Source organism: Pan troglodytes, chromosome 21 (genome assembly GCF_028858775.2).
Source record: "Pan troglodytes isolate AG18354 chromosome 21, NHGRI_mPanTro3-v2.0_pri, whole genome shotgun sequence".
Lineage (NCBI taxonomy): Eukaryota > Metazoa > Chordata > Mammalia > Primates > Hominidae > Pan > Pan troglodytes.
The window spans coordinates 40,199,157-40,226,893 of NC_072419.2; the positions used below are offsets into that span (position 1 = coordinate 40,199,157).

At 44.4% G+C, this 27,737-nt stretch overlaps 1 protein-coding gene across 16 annotated transcripts in view; it reads left to right on the forward strand.

Moving 5' to 3' along the window:
• Positions 1 to 592: 592 nt before the first annotated feature.
• RALY (RALY heterogeneous nuclear ribonucleoprotein) overlaps positions 593 to 27,737 on the forward strand; it is an 85,826-nt gene continuing 58,681 nt past the window's right edge. For 6 of the 16 annotated variants that reach the window (XR_010153999.1, XR_676193.5, XR_010154000.1 and 3 more), the window contains exon 1: positions 708 to 843. The gene's annotated coding sequence lies outside the window, so the exon portion shown is untranslated. 16 annotated transcript variants of the gene reach the window in all.

Consider the following 27,737-nt stretch of genomic DNA (forward strand, 5'->3'; position numbering starts at 1 on the left):
TCCCACTCTAAGCTTCTCTTCAGCCCCGCCTCCCTCCACCCGTGGCTCCGCCCTCTGGGCGATTCTCCATTTAGCCCCGCCCACAGCATCTCTTTTCAAGCGCTGTCCTGGTTCCCGGCTCTCCATCTCCTGCACGGCCTTCCCCACTTGTCCGGCGACCCTCTTCCCAGGGCCCCATCACCATCTTAGCTCCGCCCCTACTTCGGCTCCAAACCTGTGCAAGCTGCCCTCTTCCCGCCCCAGCCCCGCCTCCCCAAGCCGCGTCTCAGTTCCTCCTCCCTTTCAGGCCCCACCCTGGCCCCGCCTTCCTCCCGTCCCCGCCGAAGCTCTGGACCTTTCCAAAGCCAGGCTGAGAGGGTGGGGAGAGCCCATGCGCCTGGGAAGCCGGGCTGTTTCTGGGCGGGGCTGCAGACTCCTCGTGCTCGTGTCACCGTGTCCTTCCCAGGAGACAGAGAAGGAGGAGAGCCCGGAACCAGGGCCGGAGCGGCGGGCGGAGCCGAGCTGCGGGGAGCCGCTCCGGGTGCCCCCACCCCCGCGCGCCTCAGTGGTGCCGGCCGAGGGCAGGGCTCGCGGCTGCGGGGCTCGCGCCGCTGTCAGTGCGGCGGGGCGCGCGAGCGGCGCCAGCTCGGGGCAGCGGAACCCAGAGAAGCTGAGGGGGCGGTAGCGGCGGCGGCGGCGGCGGCGGCGGCGGCGGCGACGGCGACGACGACGACGACGACTCCCGCGCGTGTGCCCAGCCTCTTCCCGCCGCAGCCGCCCTTTTCCTCCCTCCCTTACGTCCCCGAGTGCGGCAGTACCGCCTCCTTCCCAGCCGCGCGGCTTCCTCCAGATCTCTCGGCGCGGGTGAGTGGGGGCTGCGGGCGTCTCCTTAGGGGTGCGGGGAGGGTGTGTGCTTTGTGCCTTTCCGTTCACCCACTTCTTCAGGCAGGCCGCTGCCTATTTTTAGAAACTTATTTCTGCCCTTCGGGGAGTCCCGGGAGCCCGAGTAACTCTAGGCCCCCTCCGCCGCTCCTTTCTCCCACTCGGACCCGCCGCCCCGGGTCCCCGGCCCCAGCCCTCCGCGCCCGGTCCTGCTCCCGGCGTTCCCTGTCTGCTCCCTCCGCGGGCCAAGTCTGGGCCAGTAGTTGGCTGGGTGGGCCCGCGCCCGCTCGGAAGTTGGAGTCTTTTGTGCTCGTGCCCCGCCCCGCCCGGCGAGGGGCGGAGGGAGGGGAACGGAGGCTGCTCCGGGGAGGCCGCAGGCGGGCCCGGCCGCGGCGGCTTCCGGCTCTCCTACCCGGGCTGGGTCTACGGGCTCCCGGAGGCGCGCAGAGCTTGTCCTGCCTCGGCTCCCGCCTCTTCTGGGCTCTTTGCACGCCTTGGGCTCGGAGAGAAACAACAACGGGCCCTCGAACTGGGGCCGTATCCGCGTTTCACTCAGCCTCCTTGGCGGCCGAGTCTTAGTTTGCCTCTCGGTGACGTGGGGGGAAAGAAGGAAACTCGCCTTGCGGGGTGTTCGTGGATTCAGGAAGGGAACTAATATGTGAAAGAAGTGTTTAACACCGACAGGGAACATTTAATGAGACTTCACCCAGGAACTTCCCAAGCCTTACTTCATTTAATGTTCACAACGGCCTTCTGGTTTATCCTCATTTACAAAAGCAGAAATTAAGGCGCAGAGGGGTCAAGTAATTTTCTCCAAGTCACAGTAGCCACAGAAGTGCAAAGGAGTGGTGCCAGTACCTATTATTTATTAATATTTCCTGGTGTGAGCATGTATCATCTCTTAGTGCAGAGGGCATTTTTACCTAGCCTTGGGTCACACCATTTAATTAGGGGCATAACTCTGGGTTTTCCCTGACTTCTGGTACGTTGTCCACTATACTATGGATGAAATCCCATTCTGGGGTTACCATAGTTCTAAAGGGAAAGGTTTGGATGAATTCCTTGCTAGTGTTGCGGCAGTTAGAAGTTGATGGATGCAGACTCCAGGTCTCAGACACAACTCAAATTCCCTGGGGTTTTGGCTCAAGGAAGCTTTGAGACTGTAAACGGTGGGATCCACCCTTTAGTTTGTGTGTGGTGTGTTCCTCCTCCCAGACCTTGCAGGTTCTCTGTGTTTAGATTTATCGATCCTAGTTTGATGGGGGTTAGGGGGAGTAGCTCAAGTCATCTGCCTTCAAACAAATATTACTCCTATTTTCAGATAAGGCCCAGAGTGGTTAAAGTGAACTAAAATTAACTTTGGCAAATGTTCCAGTTTTTCAATGTGATCCGGTTTGAGGGAGTGTCTAAAAATCAGGCAAGGGAGTTTCTGGGCCAGGTCTTGAGGAGTCTCTTGATGTTCACATTAGTTCTTTGGAGTCTGGTAGGTCTGTGGTGCCTGGCCAGGATTCTGGATTTACGAGTCCTATGTGGGAGCTGAAAGGGGTCTTACCATCTGGTCCAACTTTTTCATATCTGCCTTTCCCCGCTTCCCTGTTAACTGAACCTTGGAAAGGGGAAGTAAGTTGTCTGAATTCAGACTGCCTTAGTGTCAGAGTGAGAACTAAAATTCCCAGTCTTCTTCCTCCTAATCCAGTAATATTTTTATTTCTCCCATACCTTGCCACTTCTTAAAAGGGCACGAAACCACTTATTCAGGTCTTAAGGTCAGGAATCCTGAGTAATTGGAAATCCCAAGGAAGTTTTATAGTCCCCACCACTTTCTGTGCCTTATGGTTAGTATTAAGAGGAGGCCAGGTTTAAGCACAGGTGTACTAGTTCTCGTAAGTCACCGCTTCGGTTTTATGTGTTTATGGCTTATATACTCTTCCATAACCATTATCTGATTTAATTTCTAATCCATTTCTGTGAGGTAGTTTGCAGAGCTTGGTTTATGTCTCTTTTTTTACTGTGAGGGAATGGAGACACAGCATAGCACTTGCCTTAGATGACAGAATGAGTAAGTAGTGAGGACAAGACACCTCTCTGGAGCAGAGGATTTGATTTGGCATCATAAACTGAGCCACTCATTGTGGCTCTCTGAGCCTCAGTTTCCTTATCTGTAAACTCATAGGGTTGTTGTGGGGATTGTTAAGAAAATGGCTATGAAAGTGCTTTATAGTGGTAGTAATAATAGCTAAATTTATTAAGTACTTAACGTGTACCACCAGTCAATGGACTGAGGACTTTATGGACTATATTACTAATTCTTAGAGCAACCTATGAATTAAGTACTATTATTATCCCTGTTTTATAGAAAAAACAGGCTTAGAGAGGTTACATTACCTGCCTCAGGGTCATGTAACTGGTAAGTGGCCATGGCAGTATTCAGACTGCAGACAGTATAACCTTAAAGCTGGCATGCTTTTTTTTAAAAAAAAAAAATTGTGGTAAAATATATATAACATAAAATTTACCATTTAACCGTTTCAAAGTGTACATTTATGTGACATTAAGTACATTCGCATGGTTATGCAACCATCATCACTGTCCATTATCTTCCCCAACTGAAATTCTGTACCCATTAAACTAACTCCCCATTCCCTCCTCCCTCCAGCCCCTGAAAACTATCATTCTACTTTCTGTGAATTTGACTACTCTAGGAACCTCATGTAAGTGGAATCATGCAATATTTGTCCTTTTGTGCCTGCAAAGCTGGCACACTTAGTGTCTTCTTTAGTCTCAGAGTGCATTGTAAATGCAAAATTATTAGTCCTCACCTGCAGCAGAGATGTGGCATGCAGCTCCAGAGCAGGAACCCAGGCCTCTCTGAGTAAGACCTACTTTTCTCCCCCTTAGGTTGATGTTCTGTATCACTGAAGCCTGTTTTGAATCTCTGCTGACCCCCCAGTATCTGCAGAAGAGACCTTATACCCTGTTTTTTTTGGAGACGGAGTCTCACTCTGTCGCCCAGGCTGGATTGCGGTGGCACGATCTTGGCTCCCTGCAACCTCAACCTCCTGGGTTCAAGGGATCTCTTGCCTCAGCCTCCCGAGTAGCTGGGACTACAGGCATGCACCATCACGCCTGGGTAATTTTTGTATTTTTAGTACAGATAGGGTTTCACCACGTTGGCCAGGCTGGCTTCGAACTCCTGAACCTCAGGTGATCCTCCTGTCTTGGCCTTCCAAAGTGCTGGGATTACAGGCATGAGCCACCACGCCAGGCTATTACACCCTTAAAATAGAACCGAGATAACTCCCCACCCTCACCTTGTTTGCACCTGCCCTTCTGACAGTCCAGGGTTTGGGGATATTGGGCTGCAGTTATCAGGAATAACAGTGCAGTGACAGCAGCTTGGATCAAAACTACTCAGAATGATTAAGTAGATCACCTTTATGAAATGTTCCTCTTTCTTCCCCCTTTTTCCATAGAGGCACACAGGAGGGATTAGCTTTTGGGTTCTTGGAGGATGTTTATGGATCCTCACTGCTTACAGTTGGTTAAGATGGAGTTAGATGCTGCATATAGCCTTTCAAAATGCCCTTTGACCGTTTTCTGTGTTGGTCCATTTAGGGGAGTGGGCTCTTCATGTTTATGAAGATGGTTGGAATATTGTCCTGATAACATCTGGGGGTTGGGAGAGGCAGTGTCTCAGAGATGGGTAATAGGGTAACAAACACATGATCATGTGTCTGGTCATGTCACACTCTCCTTAAAAATCTGATGGCCCCAACATTGCCTGCATATTAAAGTTCAAACAAATATGACCCATGAGGTCAGTGTGTTGAATTTATTGAATAGAATCTTGTAGTTGAGGGACCTTACAGTCATTTAGACCAGCCACCTGGCTGACATTTGAGTTGGTCACTTGTTGAGATTGTCTTTCTTTGGATACCTCACATTTGGAAAGTTTTTCATTCACTGAAGAATTAATGAGCCTCTGTTAGACCTGGTGCTACGCTTAGGGATTTGGGTTTGTATAGCGTAGTGGGAAAGATAGGCAAGGAAACAGGCAGTGTGAGAAGTGTTGTCACAGGGACAGACACCAGGAGAGCACAGAAAAATGATGCCTAACCCAGCATTGGAAGGTCAGGGAAGGCTTTTTAGGAGGAGAAGTTGGTTAAGCCTAGCCCTCAAGAGAACAGACATAAGCCAGGAAAAGAAGAGATCTGGGGAGTCAGGGAAGAGGCAGAGATAAGACTGTTCTAGGTAGAAGGAACAGCAAGTTCAGAAATGGTGATAATAGGTTAAGACCATCCCGAAAGTACGTACTGTTACTATTCCCATTCTGTAGTTGAAGGAAACGGGCCAAGAGGGCTAAACAAATTTCTCAGGATTCTTGGGTGGAGCATAATGCTTGAGGTGGGTGGATATGGCCAGACAGGAGACTTTCAAGGTAGGCAGAGCAGAGGCCAAGTCAGGAAAGGGCCTTCTTGCCTGTGTTGAGGAGTTTGGACTTCATCCGGAGGTGAGGGGGCCATGATTCAATGTGCATTTTGGAAGGATATCTCTGGCTGCCTGTTCAGGAGCGGACTGGAGAGCTAGAACACTGTGGGCAGAGAGACCAGTTAGGAGGTTGGCAAGAGGTGATGGTGTTTCAAATGAAGGTTGTGGGAGAGTGCGTGCAAGAGTGTGTGTAGAAAAAAGATGGAATTGCTGGGCGTGGTGGCTCACGTTTGTAGTCCCAGCACTTTGGGAGGCTGAGGTGGGTGGATCACCTGAGGTCAGGAGTTTGAGACTAGCCTGGCCAACGTGGTGAAACCCCGTCTCTACTAAAAATAAAAAAAAAATTAGTCGGGTGTGGTGGCAGGCACCTGTAATCCCAGCTATGTGGGAGGCTAAGGTAGGAGAATCACTTGAACCTGGGAGGTGGAGGTTGCAGTGAGCTGAGATCGAACCACTGCACTCCAGCCTGGGTGTGAGACTCCATCTCAAAAAAAAAAAAAAAAAGGAAAGAAAAAAGGTGGAATTGAGTGATGAGACAAAGATTATTGGTGTGGAGGGTAAGGAAGGAATCGGGATGACATCTGGTTTCTACCTGGTGCAGTTTTGTAAATGGATGCTGTTTATTGAGGTGAGGACACAGGAGAAGAAGGAGCACGTAAGGGAGGGGGTAGGGTTTCTTATGCAGGGTCTCCTTACATACGCTTTCACTTACCTCTGGTTATGGATTCTAGTTCTTTGTGTCAGGTCTGAAAGGGAGAGATGAGAGTATGGCACAACTGGTCATGTTCCTGGCTAAACTGGATGATGCAAACATTAGTTTAGGAAGAGAGGAGATATTCAATCCTAGACATCCGGGTGTGGCACAGCCTGGAAACTGCTTACGTTAAGCCAAGAAAAGTTTACATTTTATCCAGGCTACATCCTTTGGCACTGGTCTTTTCGTGTACTAGTGTATTCCTAAGTCCCTCTCTAAGCCGAAGCCACTTCTCTGCTTACTCTCTGCTAGGCACTGGGAAAACAAAGATGAGTAAAACGTATCCTAAGGAGCTCATGATCCAGAAGGGCAGAAGTCTCAGTAGCTTGGATACAGCGGTGGCCTGGGGAGAGGGTGGATGGGGCAGGGCAGGGTAGGACAGGATGGAGAGGGACCCGGAAGGGTTTCTATTAGGGATAGGAGTCAGGAGACCCCACTGTGTGCTCCAGTCTTTTTCTCGGGTGGCAAGTGTCTAGGTTTATTCATCTGAATAATGACTAGATGACCCATAAGGTCCCTTCTAGCAATTACATTTTATGATTCTAGGTGGTGGTTTAGATAATATATCTCTAGGAGAGGTATTTTCTTTCTTCTTCTCCCCCTTCTTAGTTTGGCATTGGTGAGGGGATAGTAGGGGTGGAGATAGCAAGGTTTTCACTTGAGTGTCTTGGTCTTATTCAATTTTGGCTTCATGTATATATAGCTGGAAGGGAGAAAATGACAGCCGTAATGTTAACCTGCTTGTCCTACAACTTCCCCCTGGGTACTGTAAGGAAATTGTGCTCAGGGTGCAGCTCACAGACCCTTAGGAATAGAGACAGAGTGCAGTGGAATAAATAGGAAGTCTTGTCACTAGCCTGAGCATCGTTTGGTCAGTGTGTGGGCTGGACTAAGGCCCTTTCTTTTTATAGCCTTGTTTCCTCATAAAATCATCTGGGGGGTCCCTGAAATTCTATAAAGGCCCAAAGAGTGGGGGTGGGGAGGTAGGGACAGAAAAAGGTTTGGAGGTCCCTGTCTCTCTCACTTCTCCCCTCTCTTCGAACGAATAAGTAGAAGCAGGTATCTGGCCAAGTATTAATGTTGGTCATCTTTTGTTTCCACAGCCTTGCCTTATTTCCTCAGTGTTAGTTTCTTCTGTCATTTCATAATGGCTTTCATGGTAATCAATGTCCTGTACCTCCTGGGAGGAAGGAAGGAAAGATGGGATATTGTCCCTGGGCTCTAGTCTCCATCTCCAGAAGAGCCATTTAAGACATCCACTGCCCCCTGTTCTCTATTCTGGGGTTGGGGTAGGGGGTTGTGGCTGTATACTTGGGTTTCTTAGAGGGTACATGAGTTTCCTAGGGAGTGCTCTATTAACTAAAGTGCAAATCTGGCTATCTTCCCAACACACCAATGAGTTTGACTGGGGAAAATAGCAGTCAGTGGGCTTTTGATGCTTGCCAAACCCATGTTAATTGTAATTATCTAATATTCTGTGGGATCTCTGTCTTCCTGTCTGTAAAACAAGGGAATTGGACTAGATAATCTTGAGTGATATTTCTACCTTTTTACAGTTTTGTGGAAGTGGCTTGAGAATTTATCTCTGGAAGGAGAAAGGGCTTTGCTAAAGTATTGAGAGTATCTCAGAGGGTTAAATTCTGGGTTCACAAAAGATACCTTTCAGTATATAAACAGATGGATATTGCTTTTTAGAGTGGACAGATTGCTGAAAAATTGCTTGTGAGATGAATTTATCAAATTGTATGCTGAGTTCCATTATAAACTTGGAGCTGTAGCCTCATGGGACAAACTTGGAGTCCAAGACTATTAAAAAAATTACATTAAAATATGTAGCAAACTGTTTAAAATCACATAATAAAGGAAAAATAAAAAACATTTTAAGATTTTCACACAATGGTAATAATGGAAAAACACTAGACCAGAAACTTGCATTCCCTAAGAGCTTTAGCTTATGGAGTAGATGCCTCTACTGAGGTTACCTGGCCCTTGAAGTGCCATCTGTAGAGACTGAATAGCTCTGTTTATTTGTCAAGGTAAGACTCGATGCTTTATTCCAAGTAAATATTCTCTTTTAGAATGCCAGGTTTGGAAGCTTAATGTTATTGGCCAGATTTTCTTCATTCCAGAGGCATTTATCTGGTATTTAGCTGTCTCCTGTTTATTTTATTAAGGATTTTAATAAGCTTAGTTAACGGTACTGTTTACATGGTGTCTCTTGATCTATTTGTCTAGTTTCCTTTGAAATTCTTTGTGTTAGTGAAAGCAAGCCCAGCAGCAGATTTAAAAGGGTCATTTCCATAACTTCATTTATCTAGATTTGGGTTTTTTTGGTAAGAGATATGACCACACTATACTGAGAAGTCGAATGTTGTTTCCTTTTTTTTTGAAACGGAGTCTCGCTCTGTTGCTCAGGCTGGAGTGCAGTGGCATGATCTCTGCTCACTGCAAGCTCTGCCTCCCGGGTTCATGCCATTCTCCTGCCTCAGCCTCCTGAGTAGCTGGGACTGCAGGTGCCCACCACCACGCCCGGCTAATTTTTTTGTATTTTTAGTAGAGACGGGGTTTCACAGTGTTCGCCAGGATGGTCTCGATCTCCTGACCTCGTGATCTGCCCACCTCGGCCTCTCAAAGTGCTGGGATTACAGGCGTGAGCGGCCGCGCCTGGCCACGTCGTTTCCTTTTTACCTGAAGCATTAATTTAAGGCTTTGGAATTTTGTTTTTGCGGATACCTGTAAGGTGGTACTGAGGAATGGTGCTGCTGCCAATGTAATAATGAGGGCTGTGCGTGAATCAGTTGAGCACAAGAATAACTTCTCTTCAGACTTTAAAGATTCACCCTAATTGATTCTTACACCAATTAAAATCAACCCTTACTAAAATTAGGGTTCAGAGGAAGTTACTTAGTTGCCGTGGCATGATTATTTATGCTTGGGAGTCCCAACAGCCTTCCATCCCTAATCTCAACCATTCGTTCCAGGAATTTGGAGTACCTCCTATATGTTCTCCTTATGGAAAACATAAAAACCAACAAGACATAATTCCTGTCCACAAATTACTTTCAGTCTTGAGAGGAAGACAGATAAGTAAAGCAAATCCAGCCTGCCGCCCTGGCTCATATATTTGGATTGAGGGTTCAAACGGAAAATAACATAATTGGTGGCTGTATCAGTAGACAAGGAGACCAGTTTGATAATCTGACTTCCAGTGTGTAGACTTTATTTTTTTGGCATTCCCTTCTCTCCCTTCTGTTTTTTACAGATATTTATCTTCTGTTGCTAAGGTGTCCAACACCCAGTGTGTAAAGTCAAGAATATTAGAGTAGGGGACAACATTTCCCTTCAGGTTTAGGTGTCCAGATATCTGCATCTGGACACCCACACAGTTCTCTGGCTGGCTTCAGGAAGATTTGGTATTGTCTCGCTTCTTATGTAGAAATGAAGAAAATTAAGTTTCATATTGAATTATTTTAAGTTTTATTATGCTCTATTTTGAAATAAAATAGCTCTATTTTGTATGCAGGTGGAATTATCTGAGGTGTGGTTTCTGGCATTTGATCAGTCTGTGATTTGATAATTGTGTTTATATTGTAGTTCGTGAAGCCCATTGCCACTGCCAGCCGCCTTTGAACACTTTGCAGCAAGGAGCCCTAGTAAATGGAAATGGTGGGCACATTGAGGCTCTCCTGGTTTTGAAGGGCTCTTCCCTCTTTCCTACCCTTCAGAGAGAAATATTACTTGGGATGCTGTGTTGTGCTCCCGATTTCTTCCAACAATTTAGCATTGCCTGTGGGGTCTGGAATAATAAGGCCATGTAAACTGGAGATGTCATCTCTCTCTTTGAAGTTCCATTTTCTCATCTGTGAAGTGGGGTTAATACTCCATATCTTGCCTTCCTCACAATGGTATTGTGAGGAGCAAATTAGAACGTTGTAAAATCACATGAGACAATTTATATGTGAAGAATCCATCAGTCATTTGTCAGTGGTAATAGGTAAGTGGCAGAATTTTCCTTAAGAGGGGAGATCGATCTCTTTGTAGGGAGCAGGGAGAGTGATCTCAGCTGGTCTCTGGGATTGGGAAACAGGGGCAATGATGGAGCAAAAGACTGGAGGTGAACTGTTTAGCGGGAACAGTGAGTAAGTGTTCTCTAACCTCATACTGTAAGTCCTAGGTTAGGCATATGTTTACCTTTGGTAAATATGCCAAACAGTTTTAAAAGGTCTACCAGGTTACATGGTTAGTGATGAGAAAATTGCTCTTGTTCTGTGTCGTTGTAAATACTTGGCATTGTCTGTCTTTTTCATTTGAAGCCATTCTGGTTAGTAGTTATAGATATGAATTTTAAGAACCATACTATGAATTCTCACATAGCAAGTACCATAAAGGGGTACAATGATTGGGAAGTTCAGAAAGGGAAGAGATTGCTTCCTTTGTACATGGAGGAGGGGCAGAGGGGGAGTTCCCAAGGAACATTTGTGGACCAGTGAGTATTTGTGCTGGACTTTGTAGGATAAGGATAATGACCATCTGTTGTCCAGGACCATTTTAATTTCTAATATTCTGTCTGGTTGTACTTACAGATTATGAAATACCAATCAATATTGCCATGTCTGTACCTTATCTCCCATACTATGCAGAAGCAACACCCAGGTATCTTTTCTCAACCGATGTGCTTCCCTTCCCCCCTTTTCCAGAAAGAATGGTCACAGGTGATTAGGCTGCAGAGATGGAGAACATTCTGTGCAATGGGAACAACTTGAGTAGAGGCACAGATGAATGACTAGACCGAGTAGTATCCATATTCCTGCTAATGAGCAGGTGGTGGAAGTGTCCCACACTTTGGAGATGGGTGATACCTTCTCATAGCCTCTCAGAGCAGAGCAAGGTCATGTCGTTATGAAGCCAATTTGTATTTAAACTGGATAAAAGGATGAGAATGAGCTCTTTGCTTATACTTACATCATTTCAAGAAAGAAATTAATCCAGTAAACAGTCATACCTGAAGTATATCAAAAGAGAGTTTTTCTTCTTAAAATGGTTGGGGAGGGAATACTAAAACCTAAAGAACTTAGTCTCTCAGAGCTCATCTATTGGTTATATATTTGCTCAGGGAAAAATTGCCATTTCTTTGTCAGCTTTTATCCTGCCGGTGGACCCTAGCTGGGTGTTTATTTTGTGTAGTTTTACCAAATCACTTTGAAGGTTGGCATGAACATTGATCATGTCTTAGAGCCTTTCCTCTTTGTTCTGTCAGCAAATATTAGAAAATGTACCTTAAATTACCTGGTTGGGGAAAATAGGGTGGCCCTGCCTGCTTCCAGAGAGCAGCACTTTCATATTAAACATTAGTCAGCTTCTGATCCTGTGTCAGGTCGCGGGGTGTTTGTCAAGATAGACAGGGTGCTAGAGATGCCACTAGGGACATTCACTAGAGAATTTCTAGGCCCCCTCTCGAGGAGACTAGTCGAGTAGTTGATTTAAAAATCTGATGGGCTGGGTGCAGTGGCTCATGGCCTGTAATCCTAACACTTTGGGAGGCTGAGGCAGGCAGATCATGAGGTCAGGAGATCGAGACCATCCTGACGGAGTAGTGAAACCCCGTCTCTACTAAAAATAGCAAAATTAGCTGGGCGTGGTGGCGCGTGCCTGTAATCCCGGCTACTGGGGAGGCTGAAGCAGGAGAATCACTTGAACCAGGGAGTTGGAGGTTGTAGTGAGCCAAGATGGTGCCACTGCGCTCCAGCCTGGTGACAGAGTGAGACTCTTTCTCAAAAAAAAAAAAAAAAAAAAAAAATTCTGACCTGGGTTTTAAATGTTAACACAGCCTTGCATATTAGTGATATTGAGTGTCCACTGTGTTGGGATATCATACTTGGTACCTTTTGTTTATACTAATAGAGCTAATATTTACTGAAGGTTACTATGTGCGAAGCCTTTTATACATATAAAATATTATTTCATTCTCACCTCAACCCTAAGAAGTAGGTTGTGTTGATCGTGATCATACAGATTGGAAACTGAGACAAAGGGAGGTTAAGAGATATGCCGTGGGCAACCACTGGTCTTTTTATAGTCTTCACAGATACGTCTTTCCAGAACGTCATATAGTTGGAATCATACAGTATGTAGCCTTTTCAGATTTGCCTCTTTCACTTAGTAATATCCATTTAAGTTTCTTCCATGTCTTTTTATGTTTTGATAGCTCATTTCTGTTTAATGCTGAATAATATTTCATTGTCTGGATGTGCCACAGTTTATCCACCTATTGAAGGAGTCATTGGTTGCTTCCAAATTTTGTCAATTATGAATAAAGATGCTATAAACAAACAAAAGAAAGATATGCCGTGGTCACGCTGCTGATATTAGGTGGAGTTGGCTAGGATCGAAACCTAACCAATTCCTCTTTATTTTTAATATGGAAAATTTCAAACATACGCAAAATCGAATAGGTTAATGAAATATGATTTACCCATCACTTGGCTTCAACAGTTAGCAATTCATTGTCAGTCTTGTTTCATTTATACCCCTACCTACTTTTCTTCATTTTGTGCTTTGAAGAAAATCTCAGCTATCATGTTTTGTCCTTAAATATTTCACAGTGTGTCTCTAAAAGATGACTTCTAAAAACAATTATAATGCCATTACCATCTTTATAAAGTGTAACAGTTCCTCAATAAAATCAAAATCCAGATGATCGTGTTCAAATGTTCGATTGTTTTGTAAATGTCACAACCTTATTTTGATAGTTTGATTCAGGATTCATATAAAGTCCACACATGGTTCTTAAGTCTTTTAAGTCTCGTTTAATTTGTATGGTCCCTCCTACAGTCACATGCTGCATAGAGATGTTTCAGCCAGTGATGGGCCACAGATATGACAGTGGTCTAATATGATTGTAATACCATTTTTTTTTAACTGTACCCATTGTATGTTTAGGTGCACAAATCCTTACCATTATGTTACAGTTGCCTACAGTATTCAACACAGTAACATGCTGTATAGGTTTGTAGCCTAGGAGCAACTATACAGCCTATGCTATATAGTCTAGGTGTGTAGTAGGCTATACCACCCAGGACTGTGTAAGTGCACACTGGTGTTTGCGCAGGGACGAAATCGCCTAATGATGCATTTCTCAGAATGTATCCCCGTTGCTAAGTGATGCATGAGTGTAGTTATCCCCCCATTATTTGTTGAAGAAGCTGGATGTTTTTTTCTATAGATTTTTCCATGTTCTGGATTTTGCTCATTGCATTCCTGTGGTGTGTTTTCTGTGTCTCTTAGTCCTCTGTATTTTCTGTAAATTGTTGGTTAAGGACAATTTCTCTTAACCCTCATGACAACCCTGCAAAAATAGGTATTGTTCTTATTTTGTAGGTAAGAAAACAGACTGAGAGAGGTTGGGTGGCTTGTCCAAGGCCACGCCTGGATTTGAACACAGGCCTACTTGTCTGCAAAGCTTTTGTTCCTTCATCACTAAACCACTCTGTGAGCTTAGGCAAATCATTTTAAGTTCTCTGGGTCAGCCGGGCACACCTGTAATCCCAGCACTTTGGGAGGCCAAGGCAGGCGGATCATGAGGTCAAGAGATCAAGACCATCCTGGCCAACATGGTGAAAGTCCGTCTCTACTAAAAATACAAAAAATTAGCTGGGCATGGTGGCGGGCGCCTGTAGTCCCAGCTACTCAGGAGGCTGAGGCAGGAGAATCGCTTGAACCTGGGAGGCAGAGGTTGCAGTGAGCCGAGATCATGCCACTGCACTCCAGCCTTGGTGACAGAGCAAGACTCCATCTCAAAAAAACAAAACAAAAGCCAGGTGCAGTGGCTCACGCCTATAATCCCAGCACTTCGGGAGGCCAAGGAGGGTGGATCACCTGAGGTCAGGAGTTCGAGACCAGCCTGACCAATATGGTGAAACCCCATCTCTACTAAAATACAAAAAATTAGCTGGGCGTGGTGGTGGGCGCCTATAATCTCAGCTACTTGGGAAGCTGAGGCAGGAGAATCGCTTGAACCCAGGAGGCAGAGGTTGCAGTGAGCCAAGATCGCACCATTGCACTCCAACCTGGGCAATAAGAGCGAAACTCCGTCTCAAAAAAAAAAAAGTTCCCTGGGCCTTAGCTTCTTTGTGACCATTTGAGTGCCTACCATGTTATGGTGTGGTACTAGATGGTGTGGATAATACCCATATGAGTAAGACTGTCTTAAAGGAGCATATAGTCAATCAGGGACTGCAAGACCATACGCTATTTCAGACAAGGTCATTGTGGGACTATGGGATCCTTAATCTCCCTTAAGAGTTTCCTGCCTCCCTGTCATCCTGTCTTGCTGTTTTCTGTGCCATGCTATTCACTGTTGCCTGGTACCTTTTCCTACAAACCATTTTTGTTGTATTCTCCCTGCTGTAAGTCTAGTATGGAAGTTTTGGTAAATAAACAAAAGTTTTTCCAGCAATAAACTTTTCTTTGGATTGAGTTACTATTTCAAGGGCAGCTACTCTTTTTTTTCTCTTGTTTTTGGCAAAGGTGTTATTGCTTTTATGGAGATGCTGAAGGAATCTGGGGAAGATAGAATAATGATGGAATGAAGCATGGGGAATGCCATCCTGCATCAGGGGAGAACATATATTTAGCGTTGTACTGTTCACTCCCAACGGCATCTGACTGTAATGGGGGTAATTTTGCTCTTTTGCAAAGACAAGGAACTTTTAAGTTGTGATGTTCAGGGAGCAGAATTTTAAAGGTATTCCATTTAGGGGAACCAAGCTGCTGAACTTTCATCCTCATTGGGAAGTCCTTGGGGCACTCTTAAATCCTTTCTGTTCCAGATCTGTTCAGTCTTATCCTCTAGATCAGAGGTCACATACTGGTAGCCCCTTGGGCTGTATCTGGCCTGTGTACATATTTTGTTTGGCCTGCAGTAGTGGTGTCATTGTTTTTTAAATTGAGACAGGGTCTTGCTCTGTTACCCAGGCTGGAGTGCAGTGGCACAATCATAGCTCACTGCAGCCTCGAACTCTTAGGCTTAAGCTATCCTCACGCCTCAGTCTCCTGAGTACCTGGAATGACAGAGACATGCCACTACACCCAAGTGTTTTTTAAATTTTTTTGTAGAGATGAGGTATTACTTTGTTACCCAGGCTGGTCTCACACTCCTGGCTTAAGCAATTCTGCTACCTTGGCCTCCCAAAGTGTTGGGATTATGTGTGAGCCATTGTACCTAGCCTCTATTTTTATTTTGAGTGGAATAAAAGCCTGGGGAGATTAGGACTGCCTTTCAGTGGAGATAGTATGTATGTGTGAGATGAGAGGTCCTGGCATGGGGCTATGAAGGTGACTGGTTTCTCATGAAAAAGGAGGAAGATTTTTGAGAAAGTAGCAGAGGCTAGAGCCTGACGCTGACCATGAGCAATTTTTCCATTTATAAGAGTGGGGGTAGGCCTGTCTTCTCCTTGAGTCCTCTACCAGGGATTTGTTTTGTTTTGTTTTGGTGTGTGTGTGGTTTTTTTTTTGTTTTGTTTTGTTTTTGAGACGGAGTCTCGCTCTGTCACCCAAGCTGGAGTCAGTGGCATGATCTCAGCTCACTGCAACCTCTGCCTCCCGGGTTCAAGTAATTCTCCTGTCTCAGTCTCCCAACTAGCTGGGACTACAGGTGCGCGCCACCATGCCTGGCTAATTTTGTATTTTTAGTAGAGACAGAGTTTCACCAATTTGGCCAGGCTGATCTCGAACTCCTGACCTTGTGATCTGCCCGCTTCAGCCTCCCAAAGTGCCAGGATTATAGGTGTGAGCCACCACGCCCCAGCCTCTACCAGGGTTGTTATATTGTGACTCCTTGTACACTGGCTAGTCCATGCTTTAGAAGCTTGTAAACTGAAGCAAAGAGACATGGCTTGGATCTTTGGGCAACTCTTTGGAGCTTCGGCCAAATTTGGCAGAAGCTTTGAGTTTACAACTTCATGTTCTTCATTTCTCTACTTTTTTTTCCACATTCTGCTTCCTTATTGACTGGCTTCTTTAGACAGCATATTTGTTCTCAAGTTTGTCAAAGCCACACCATTTCCTGTTGTTTCTTTGATACTCAAGCCCAGTGTCAGTTGCCATTTATCACCAGAGTATAGCACTTTTTTTGGGAAACACTTGGTCAATTCATTTTTGCTACCTGCTTGCCACCAAGGTCCAACCCAGCTCTAGAAGGAACTCTAATATTGAAGAGACTTTACCTAGTTAAGGTGCTGGTGAATCCCCTGCGACTAAGTGAATTATCTTCATTTTACTGGGAACTTTTGGTGCCTTTATTGGCTGATAAATCTGTCTTGGCCTATCTTAGGACTTCATATGGACAGCAAACTAGTCAAGGCTCAGTGGATCATGTCCTTGTCAAGTTGGCATTTTTTGCAATCCCTATTATATATTTGTAAGGTAGAGTGGAAGTGAGTCTGATGTGTCATGAAGGAAACCATGGACATTAATTCAAAATCAAAACCGTTTTACTTATGAGTTGGTACCTGGTCTTTTTTTCTTCCAGTGGCACTCTGTTGCCCAAACTGGAATGCAGTGGCGTAATCCCAGCTCACTGCACCCTCTACCTCCCGGGCTCAGGTGGTTCTCCCACCTCAGTCTCCTGAGTAGCTGGGACTACAGGCACGCACCACCATGTCCTGTTGTTTTTATTTTTTTATTTTGTAGGGATAGGGTCTTGCTCTTTTACAAACTAGGCTGGTCTTGAACTCCTGGGTTCAAGCCATCCTCCCGCCTTGGCCTCCCAAAGTGCTGGGATTACAGGCCTGAGCCACTGCACCAGGCCTGAAAGTAGGCAAAAGAATCACCCAGAAAGTCACCTGCTGGTTCCCTTTGACTTCTTGTGATTACTGAAACATCATCTAGTATGTGGAGTACTGTGGTAATTTCCATGACAACTGATCCTGATTTTCCAGATAAAGAGAGGAAGCTAGTAAGTGTTAGGAACTCAAAAAGCGTAGTAAGCTAAGTTCTTGTGGTGCTAAGTAGAATTTTTAGCTGAAAGGACCTTTCAGCAGCAACTGCCTGATTAAACCTCTTCCTCTTATAGGTCTGGAGAGGTTAAGCAACTTGCCTAAGGGATTGCTATGTTTGTGGAATAAACTCTGGATCCTCAGCTTAGTATCTCTCTGTGCCTCCTATTCTGCATGACTTTTTTCATTATATCTCGGCTGAACTGTGAGCTCTATGAAGGCGGAAACCATGTCTGTCTTGTTGATGAGTGTTTTCCCAGAGCCTGGCATAGGATCTAAGTATTTTTTGAGTGAATGAATAAACTGGGTGGGGGGGGTTCTCAAACTGGAACACATGGCTGCATAGTAGATGATACATGAAATCACAGGATAAAACATACATCTCCCTGAAGTGTCAGTATACTTAGATTTTTTCGAAGTTGGATTAAATATTATAACTGGTAATTTAAAGTTTGCTTTTAACTTTAAATATTTTTATGGAATGAATGATAAGTTAGCATGAATTCTTGAGATAAAGTGAGAAAGCATCAAATAAGTTACAGGATTATAGCAGGCCCTTTGACTTCTACCCCAGGGTGGGTCTGGCATCGCCAGACCTCTGACATTTTTAAGAGCAGCTAGAAATCTAATTTTTTTAAAAGTGAGATCTGATTTTGAATGTTGGCAATTAACTCAGAGGTTTTTAAGTAAATTTTTACATATCAGACAAAAACATATCCTTGGGCCTAAACATCTGCTTGTGACCTATGAGATAAAATACAGGTCTGAGCAGTAACTAGACTTTGGATGGGGCCAAGATAGGTGGTGGTGTCAGGGATATCTCCTATTCTGAGTCTGGCTCCTTCAGATTTGAAACTAACCATAAGCAGGAGTGGAAAGAATAAAGCTAGAGACTTGATTAGAACAAATTCCCACATTAAACATCCTCTGTAGGAAACAGCTTCTATAACTCACAGGCTACCATATCCCTTCTCGTTGACTCCCCTTGTTTTGCAGATGAAACTAAGGTCCAGAGAAGAAACCAGAGCTTTCTTGTAGGACCCTTAAGAAGCAGCCATGGGGCCAGACACGGTGGTTCATGCCTGTAATCCCAGCACTTTGGGAGGCCAAGGCAGGCAGATCGCTTGAGGTCAGGAGTTCAAGACTAGCCTGGCCAACATGATGAAACCCCATCTCTACCAAAAATACAAAAATTAGCCGGGTGTAGTGGCGCACGCCTGTAGTCCCAGCTACTTGGGAGGCTTAGGCACGAGAATCGTTTGAACCCAGGAGGCGGAGGCTGCAGTAAGCCGAGCTTGCGCCACTGCACTTCAGCCTGGGCGACAGAGTGAGACCCTGTCTCAAAAAAAAAAAAAAAGAAAAAGAAAAGAAGCAGCCATGGGTCCTGGGCAGGCCCCGCTTCAAACTCCTGACCTTTGTTTGGTTTTCCTGCCTCACACACTCTTGGGCCATGGGGCAGTGGCTTCTGCCATAGCCTGAGGTGGTTGGGAGAACTGGGCTAAGGCTTCTTGGTGCAGCCCTATCATCATGAGGTGGCGGAAGGTTGACATGGCAGGTGGTAATGTGCTGAGCCTCTTCTTGGTGCAAAGGGTCTATTTCTGTCACTAGCATCAGATTGACCTTATTTTATTTTTTTTTGCCTAGAAAGATGTAGAAGACAGCTCAGCAAAAAGAAGCTTCAGGGCCGAGATAGATCTATCCCTCGTTGTGCCTTCCTTGCCTCTTCTCTTTCTCTTCTTTTTCCTTTCCTCCACCTCCTTTCTTTTTGAGCCCTACTTACCCTTTCTTCTGCATCCTCCCCCACCCGCCATCCTTTGTTTTTTTCCTCACTGTTGCCCTTCTTGAGAAATTTTTGTAATGCTACTGCAGTGCGCAGAGCTTGGGATTGAACCTGTTTTCTGTGTTTTTAAAGGGGACTTGCAGTAAAAAGTAGGGCATCTAAAATAGGGAGACTAGACATCTTGAAACTGTCCCCTCTTCTTCTCCATTCCCACCCCAAGTCATAAAGGATAAAATCTAAACTCTGGCCTTGGCCGCAAGGCTCATGCAGTCTGGTGCCATATCACTTTGCTGCCTTTTGTCAGCAGCATAGTGCTTAATACCCACTGTTTCCCTGTGTTTCTGCCCAGTAGAAGGTTCCCTGGATGTGCCAGGCTGTATCATGACTTTGTTTTGACTACAGATAGTCCCTGGTTTACAGTTTGACTTACTGATTTTTTGACTTTATGTTGGTTACAAAAGTGATATGCATTCAGTAGAAACGGTACTTGGACTACTCATACAGCTAGTCTGTTTTCACTTTCAGTAAAGTATTCAATAAATTATGTGAGATATTCAACACTGTATTATAAAATAGGCTTTGTGTTAGTTGATTTTGCTCACCTGAAGGCTAGTGTTAATGTTCTGCGCATATTCAAGGTAGGTAAGTTAGGTGTATTAAATGCATTTTCCCAGCCTGGGCAACATAGACTTCATCTCTTTTTTAAAACAAACAAACAAACAAACAAAATTAAAAAAAAAAAACTAGCTTGCATAATGGGGCATTCCTGTAGTCTCAGCAGCTACTTGGGAGGCTGGGGTGGGAAGATCGCTTGAGCCTAGGAGGTTGAGGCTGTAGTAAGCCTTGATTGTGTCACTGTACTCCAGCCTAGGCATCAGAATGAGGCCTTGTCTCAAAAAAAAAAAAAAGGCATTTCGACTTACAGTATTTTCAGCTTACAAGGGGCTTATTGGGATGTAACCCTGTTGTAAATTGAGCAGCATCTGTATTTCCCCTAAGTAGAATCCCCTTATCTTCTTATCCCCTTTACCTGACAGACTCCTGTTTATCTTTCATATCAATTCCAATGCCACTTCCTCAGGGAAGCTTTCCCTGATCACTACAGAAGTGGAATTAATTTTGATCAAATAAAATATAGGATTTATAGCAGGCCCTTTGACTTCTAGGACTGCTGTAGTTGTACTCTAGTGCTGTGTCACACCCAAATCCTCTCTCATTCATTGGATCGAGACAGTATAGGCCAGGGGATAGTGTGCTACTTATCTCTATTTCCCTTGTGTCTCTGAAATAGGCTTGGCACAAATAGTACTTACAAAATGAATGATGGAAATGTGTATGCATTGATACTTATAGTATAGTTTGGTGTTAAGTGCTACAGATGAAATATGACAGTGCGCTTTAAAGAAGAGGCTTAATTTGGGGGTGACTAAAATAAAAAATTATTGACTTGAGGGTCTCTGTTTTGCAAGAATACATAATTAGCTTAAATAAGCAGCAAAAGGTTAGTTTTAATTATGTAGCTTCTGTTAATATTAAGTGTTTTTTGTCTGTTTTACCTCAATTTGAACAGATTAAGTTTGCGTGCATGCTGGACATGCCTCAGAACACATGAATAGCCCGTACTAGATCTTGGGAACGTGGATCTTAGAGTCACTTTGGAATAAGTTCTTATATAAATACCCCCAGCCTTTTGAGAACGGGGCTTGTTAAAGGACGCGTATGTAGGGCCAGTACCTACTGGCAGTTGGATTCAGGGAAATGGGATTGACTTGGCCTTTGGTCCTTTGGTCATAATTTTAAAATATGGGAGTAGAAAACAACAAAGAATGGAATGGACGCTTAAAACAATGAAAGAGCATTTATCATTTGTCTCTTGAATGTAGAGTTTGTTTTTGATTTCATAATTCTGCGGGTAAACGTGACAGTTAAAATGGTGGATTATGTATATGTATTATAATTTAGAAATTCCATTTTATAATTTTACTATTCCAAGGTGAAATAATGCATTTAAATTTGGGATTTGGGTGGAGTATTATGTTTAACTGGAGTTGTTGTCAAGTATGAATCCCTCAGGGAAAAAAAAATCTGTTTTAAAAAGCAATCTGATTCTTAGCTCTTGAAACTATTGTTACTTAAATTTCCAATAATTAAAAATTTTAAAATTAGAATTGCCAATACTTTGACCTTTGAGAAGGGTTTCTTAGAAATACATTTAGTAATGTACCCAAGACATTAGTCTTACATTTAAACTTTTTTCTTTAAAACATGGTATTGGTTGTTAACTTTTACACAGTTCTGAGTACTGTTAATATCTGGAAAGTATCTTGAGATATCAGTGGAAAGCTAAACAGTCTAAATTTAACATGAAATACTTCTTTATGATTCAGAAAATAAAATCAGATTTTTTCAAAGTCAAAAAAAGAAATGTGACAAAGTGCTCTGGAAATTTACTGGAATTCTTGAGAGAGAACTAACTGGAAGAAATCTTGGAAGCTTCTAGAAGCTGGTAGCATTTGAGCTTGTCCTTAAAGATTCAGAAGTTCAGTTGGAAAAGATGGTGGGAAGAACATTCTAGATGGAAGGAATGGTAGGAGTAAAAGTAATGAGGAAGTACGGAAGCCAGGCCCTACCTACTAATCCACCTGTCCCCCTTATTCAGAATTTCTGCCAAATGTGTGCTAAATCTCTGTGGGCCAGCCTAAAGGATATTTACTTTTCTTCCTATTCTTTCCTTCCCTTCTTCCTACCTCTTTTGTCCTTTTTGCCTTTTATTTTTTGTTTCTTCTCAATATTTCCCCCCTTTTTAAAAATCTCCCCCTTTCTCCAGTCCTTTATAAAAAAACAAAAAAGCAAAAAACTTTATTTACCTTTCTCTACCTACTTCTTTTTTGCACTTTTCCTAGGTAACCCAAGAAATCCAAGTCTTTGGGTGGAGATGTGAATCAGCCATACAATGTTTAACTCCAAATAACACCTCCCCTTGTGAAGCTGAGAAGTAATTGAGGCATAATTGCTTCTCATCTGTCTCTTGTGTTTTATTGGCATAGACTTTTTTTTTTAACCTCCCACAATGCTGGGGGTGTCATTATCATTTTATTTTTCGTAGTTGTCAAAATGTCAATTTTAATGAGAAATTTCTGCAGATAGGTTTGCCCTTGAGTGGTAGGAGCCTTCAGGCAAAGCCAGGGCTAGATGAGTCAGGAATGTTCATGGATCTGTTTTCTCATGCATACAGGTGTATAGGCCACACAGAGGCAGACACCTACTTTTCCCCATCCCTACAGCCTCAATGCTTTGCAACATGTGCGCGCGCACACACACACACACACACAATTGATGTGCATGTATGTCCTCTCTTCTATACACAAAGTATCTCCCTTACACTTTCAAGCCATCTATTCCTCCTCCTCCCGTATGTGCACACATTTACCCTCTTACACCCCTGTCCCACTGTCTTCTACCCAGATACCCAGAATTGTGTGTGCTACCAAAGTATCTGCAAGCCTAACTCAGACACCACACTGTTCACTCCCTTACATCTGCTCACAAGTCCTCCCCTCCACACATGCCCACATAATCTCTGCCCGTGCCAGATGCCACACACTGAGTACCACAGCATCCTCCATATTTCTTTATACCCAGGTGCTGTCACCACCACCCCTTAGGTTTCTGTATCTTCATAACAGACATTTTAGTTTCAGACTAGTTTTGAAAGGAAATGTTCTTTGCTGACAGCCAAGCTAGCAGACTGTTAGGAAGTTGGAACCATTTATGATAGATCCTTTGGATTCAGGCCGCTAGTATAATGATGGGGGTAGGGGAGGACTGGATCAGACAATAGTGGGCTACCTCTGAATGTTACTGTTTATGACCCAAGGTGAGTTTGAACCTGAGTTCACTGCTATTGGAAGGTGATCCCCATACTTAGCACAAGAAAGCCAAAGCTACTGCATGTGTTCCAAATCAGAATCTCTGGGGTCAGGCATAGAAACTGATGTTTTTAATGAATTCCTTGAGTCCTTCTGTTGTGTAGCCAGGTTGGGAAACACTTATCTAGAGAAAGAACTAGAAGTAAAAAGATATGCATTATCTTCTGATACCACCTTGGACAAGTTTCTTTTCTGGACATCAGCTTTCTCCACTGAAATATTAAAAACCTATACTCATAAAGGACCCTTTCAGTTCTAAAATTTCATGCTGCTTTATGATGAGTTTAGTCTGGGATCTTTTTCTACCTCATAGTGTCCGTTCTCTGGGTCTGCCTGGGGCAGGGCATTTTAGGGCATTTGGCCAGAGGCCAGCGAGGCAGCCCAGGCCCTGACCTTCTGCCAGAAGCACTGACACAGCTCCTAATTAGAAATGGATCAATATGGGCCTGTAGCCAGGCCTGGGGAGCCTGGGAGGAGGCTGGAGCAGTGCTCCTAGGTAGGGAGAATGATTACCGTGAAATGGATCTGGTTACACTTGTCAATACAACAGTTCTGCTGGTGTAGCCCACCTCCCCTGGGGACTAGCAGGCAGGGCTACCCTGAACAAACGGGGAAATGGTTAACTTGTATCCCTATTTGATGTGTTTTCCTCACCTTTATAAACTCTTACCTAATGTGATGCTAGGTACATCGTATAGGCCCCCTCTTCAGATGGAAAAATCACTTATTGAATACCTACTAAGTGTTAAATACTGAGCCTCATTGTGTTTATTTCTCCTTGCAACCTACTGGCATAGGAAGGAAAGGAAACTGAAGCTCAGAAAAGTCAAAGTGAAGTGACTTGGCTGCCCATTGTCATATAGCATAATCTCTATTGTACTATGCTATTATTAATACATTTCTGAGCATTTGCAACACCGATTCCAATCTGATGAACTGTTTTCTACCAGGGCCCTCCCTTACTTACCCTTCTACAGACTGAACTGGAGCTCAGGCTGTCTCCCTGGAGCTGTTCAAAGACTGGAGGAAATTCTTTAAAACCTGTGGTAAGGCAGGTGCAGGGGGTGGGGAGGGATGCTCTGCTTGCTTTTACTTTCTCTTGCTTTCTCATCTCCTTTCCAAGGTCCCTAAGGAGTGAGCAGGCTCTAATGGGAGAGATCAATCATCATTTGGGATCAATGGGAAGGTTTTCTCCTCTACGGAGTGCAGAGTCAGGTTTCTGAACTGGCCTTGTGCAAGGAGAGGGAAGGGATTCATAACTGGATGCATTGGAGAACCTGCAGGCTTAACATGCTCAGCAGCCAGTGTGGTCAGACCAAATTCCTCCTATAGTTGGTCATTCAACAGATACTTGTTGAGTGTCTCCTGTGTGTCAGGGCTTGTGCTAGTGCTAGGGATTCTTAGATGACCTCACAGTCTAGCATCAGAGTCAGACAAAGATACAAACCACAGTATAATGTATGTTCCTTGATAGAAGAGTTTATAAGGAATTCTGAGATTCCAAAGGCATGAATGGGGGTTCTCCTAGGGGATGTAATTATGATCTGTGTTTTGAAGGAAGAATGAAGGGTAAGAGTTAAGCCAGGAAGGGCACTCCAGACCAGGGAACCAGCACAAACAAAAGCATAAAGATGTGTCCAGGAATTACTGGTAAAGGGGTGGGCATTAGAGCAGTACCTAACGTGTAGCAAAACAGACGGACTGCTCTGAGCCCTTATCCTTTGCCAGATTTAAGGTTGTAGTAGTAGCCATTGGATGGCAGTAATGCAGGTACAGCAGGTAGGGAGGAGAAGATCGATTTATTAGCAAGTGCCAACTGAAACTTATTTCTAGACTTCTGTGGGGGAGAAGGGAGGAAGCCTGAAGAGCAGCAGTCCTCTGTCCTCTGGGCCAGACCTGCAGAGGTGTTGTGGTTCTTGGCATTGGTTTGAAAGTTCGTCTGGCCCAGGCAAATAACTTTGCTTCTCTCATGGCAAAATTCTCTGCTTCACACAGCCTGCCCCTCCTTTCTGTGTTCTTTTACAGAAAGAAATTAATGGAATCTGTTCAAAATACCCCTGAAATGAAATTACATTTTTAACTCTAATTACCCTAATTAAAACTTGACAGCCGTAATCCTGGAATGGAAGATATGCTAAGTACCCCTTGCCTGTGACAAGCTCACTTACCCAGATGGAATGTTGTTCTGTTCTGGGTTTAGAAGAAAATTTCTTTTGGTGTTTGTTTTGTTTTTTCCATTAGCAATTTAGTCTTCCACCCCACAAATTCCCCAAGGTAGGATAGCTGTACTTGTGGACTACAGGTTTGCCCAGGACCCCTAATCTCAATAGAGGTTCCTTTGCATCTGGAGGTGGAGCTCCTAATGATCCTTACTACATACCTTTGAGTTTTTTCTTCAGTTGAGGTTGAACTGCAGCCTTTCCCTCAGTGAAATCACCTGCCTTGGGGAACCAAGGATCTGTACTTGTTAGAAGGCTGTCTTCTGGTCTAGGGCTAAATACGGATTGGGGGTCAGTTTAGGGCTAGTACTTAGGATACAGTTTGAGCCCAGGGACAAGGAGGTCTAAAAATAGGATCCCTCGGCCGGGCGCAGTGGCTCACGCCTGTAATCCCACCACTTCAGGAGGTCGAGGCGGGTGGATCACTTGAGGTCAGGAGTTCAAGAGCAGCCTGGCCAAGTTGGTGAAACCCTGTCTCTACTAAAAATATTTTAAAAATTAGCCAGGCCTGGTGGTGGGCACCTGTAATCCCGGCTACTCGGGAGACTAAGGCAGGAGAATTGCTTGAACCCGAGAGGTGGAGGTTGCAGTGAGTCGAGATCATGCATCTTGCGCTCCAGCCTGGGCGACACAGCGAGACTCTGTCTCAAAAGAAAAAAAAAAAAAAAAAAAAAAGGATCCTTCTGCTCTTCACATAGCTCCAGTTCCTTTAACTCAGCACAGATGAGAGCAACCTAGTGAGATGCCTGGTCTTGGCCTCTGCTTTAAGTGGTTACCTGGCCAGACCCAAAAACATGATGGGATGGGAGGTAGGGGCAAGCCCATAAAGCAGACTGAAGGATTCTTTGATGCTGTGGGTCATCTCACATTTCTGCTAGAACCGAAGATCCCCATGTTCTAGTAATCTACTCAGCTTAGAAGCCTGTTCAGTAGGCAGACACTGGGTGCTCTGTTAGGTACTGCAAGGGACACAGAGTTGAGTAAGACACAGTCCCTGCTCTTGAGAAACTTAGAATTCTGGGGGAGTGGGGAGGTAGTGGTGGGTGAGGGACAACCATACACATACAAATTATGTAAGACAGAGCAAGCTTTATTCGGTAGATAGGAAGCTTGATTGCCCACTGTGTACCAGGTTCTGAAAATAGTGTATAGACATATGAAACACAGTTCCTGTTTTTCAAGAACTCCCAGTAAATTAGATAGGCATGTGAAGGTTCACCGTAACACATGTAAGTGGAGGATGTGCTGGACAGATTACCTGGGAAGGAGGCTAGTCAGGGAACATGAGGAAGGATTAACTCCCATGGGGGTGAAGGGAGGAATCATTGGCAAAGACTTTTTCCAGGTGTTGGCATTTGGACTTGTCTCTGAGTAGATAATATTGGCAAAGGGATGGAGAAAGTCATTGAGGATGTTAGGGAACAGCATGAGGAATGGTAGAAGCTGCCAAATTACAACTCAGTGTGATTGGAGTGCAGTGTGCAAGAAAAGGATGTGGTAGAGGATGAATAAGGGTAGAGTTTAAACCATCCTGTAGGCAAAGGGGATCCACTGAGGTTACAGGACTGTGGTAGGAATAATGGATTAGTCAACAGGTTATTGGAGACAGATTAGTTAGAACATGTCAGCAAACTGGTGGGGCAAATCTAGCCCATTGCCTCTTTTGTAAAGTTTTACTGGAACACAGCCACACTCATTTGTTCATCCATGATTGCTTTTGCACTACAATGGCAGAGTTGAATACCATGCAGACTATGGTAGCCCACAAAGCCTAATTACTATCTGATCCTATACAGAAAAAGTTTGCTGACCTGTAAGAAAGAAGGTAGTTATGCAAGTTCTGTAAGAGAAGATAAATGTCAGAACTAGGCCTGAAATGGATTGCAGGTGTTTGAAGAAGGGACATGATTTAGTAGAGAACACCTGTCCTACCTACCGCTCAAAACTATAAAAATCAAATTTGCTGAAAGTCACTGTCTTTTTCTTTTTTTTTTTTTAATTAGTTTATTTTTTTTGAGACAGAGTCTCACTCAGTCACCCAGGCTGGAGTGCAGTGGTGCAATCTTGGCTCACTGCAACCTCCGCCTCCTGGGTTCAAGCGATTCTTGTGCCTCAGCTTCCCAAGTAGCTGGGATTACAGGCGTGCACCACCACGCCTGGCTAATTTTTGTATTGTTAGTAGAGATGGGGTTTTGCCATGTTGGCCAGGCTGGTCTTGAACTCCTGACCTCAAGTGATCTACCTGCCTGGACCTCCCAAAGTGCTGGGATTTATAGGCATGAGCCACTGTGCCAGGCTGAAAGTCACCGTCTTAGTCCATTTTGTGCTGCTGTAACAGAATACCATAGACTGAGTCATTTACAAACAATAGAAGTTTGTTTGGCTCATGCTTCTGGAGGCTGGGAAGTCCAAGATCAAGGGGCCGCATCTGGTGAGGGCCACGTTGCTGCATAAAAACCTGGCAGAAGGCATCACATGGTGAGAGAGAGCGGGAGGGCTGAACTCACTTTTATAATAAACCCACTCTCAAGATAGCAGACACTTTCCTGCAGTAATGACAATCCATTCATGAAGGCAGAGCCCTCATGCACTAATGTTGCCTCTCAGAGTCCCCTGTCTCAACATTGTTGCTTTGGGGATTAAGTTTCCAACACATGAGCTTTAGGAGACACATTCAAACCATAGCAGTCATGGCCATAAAAGGATACTTGA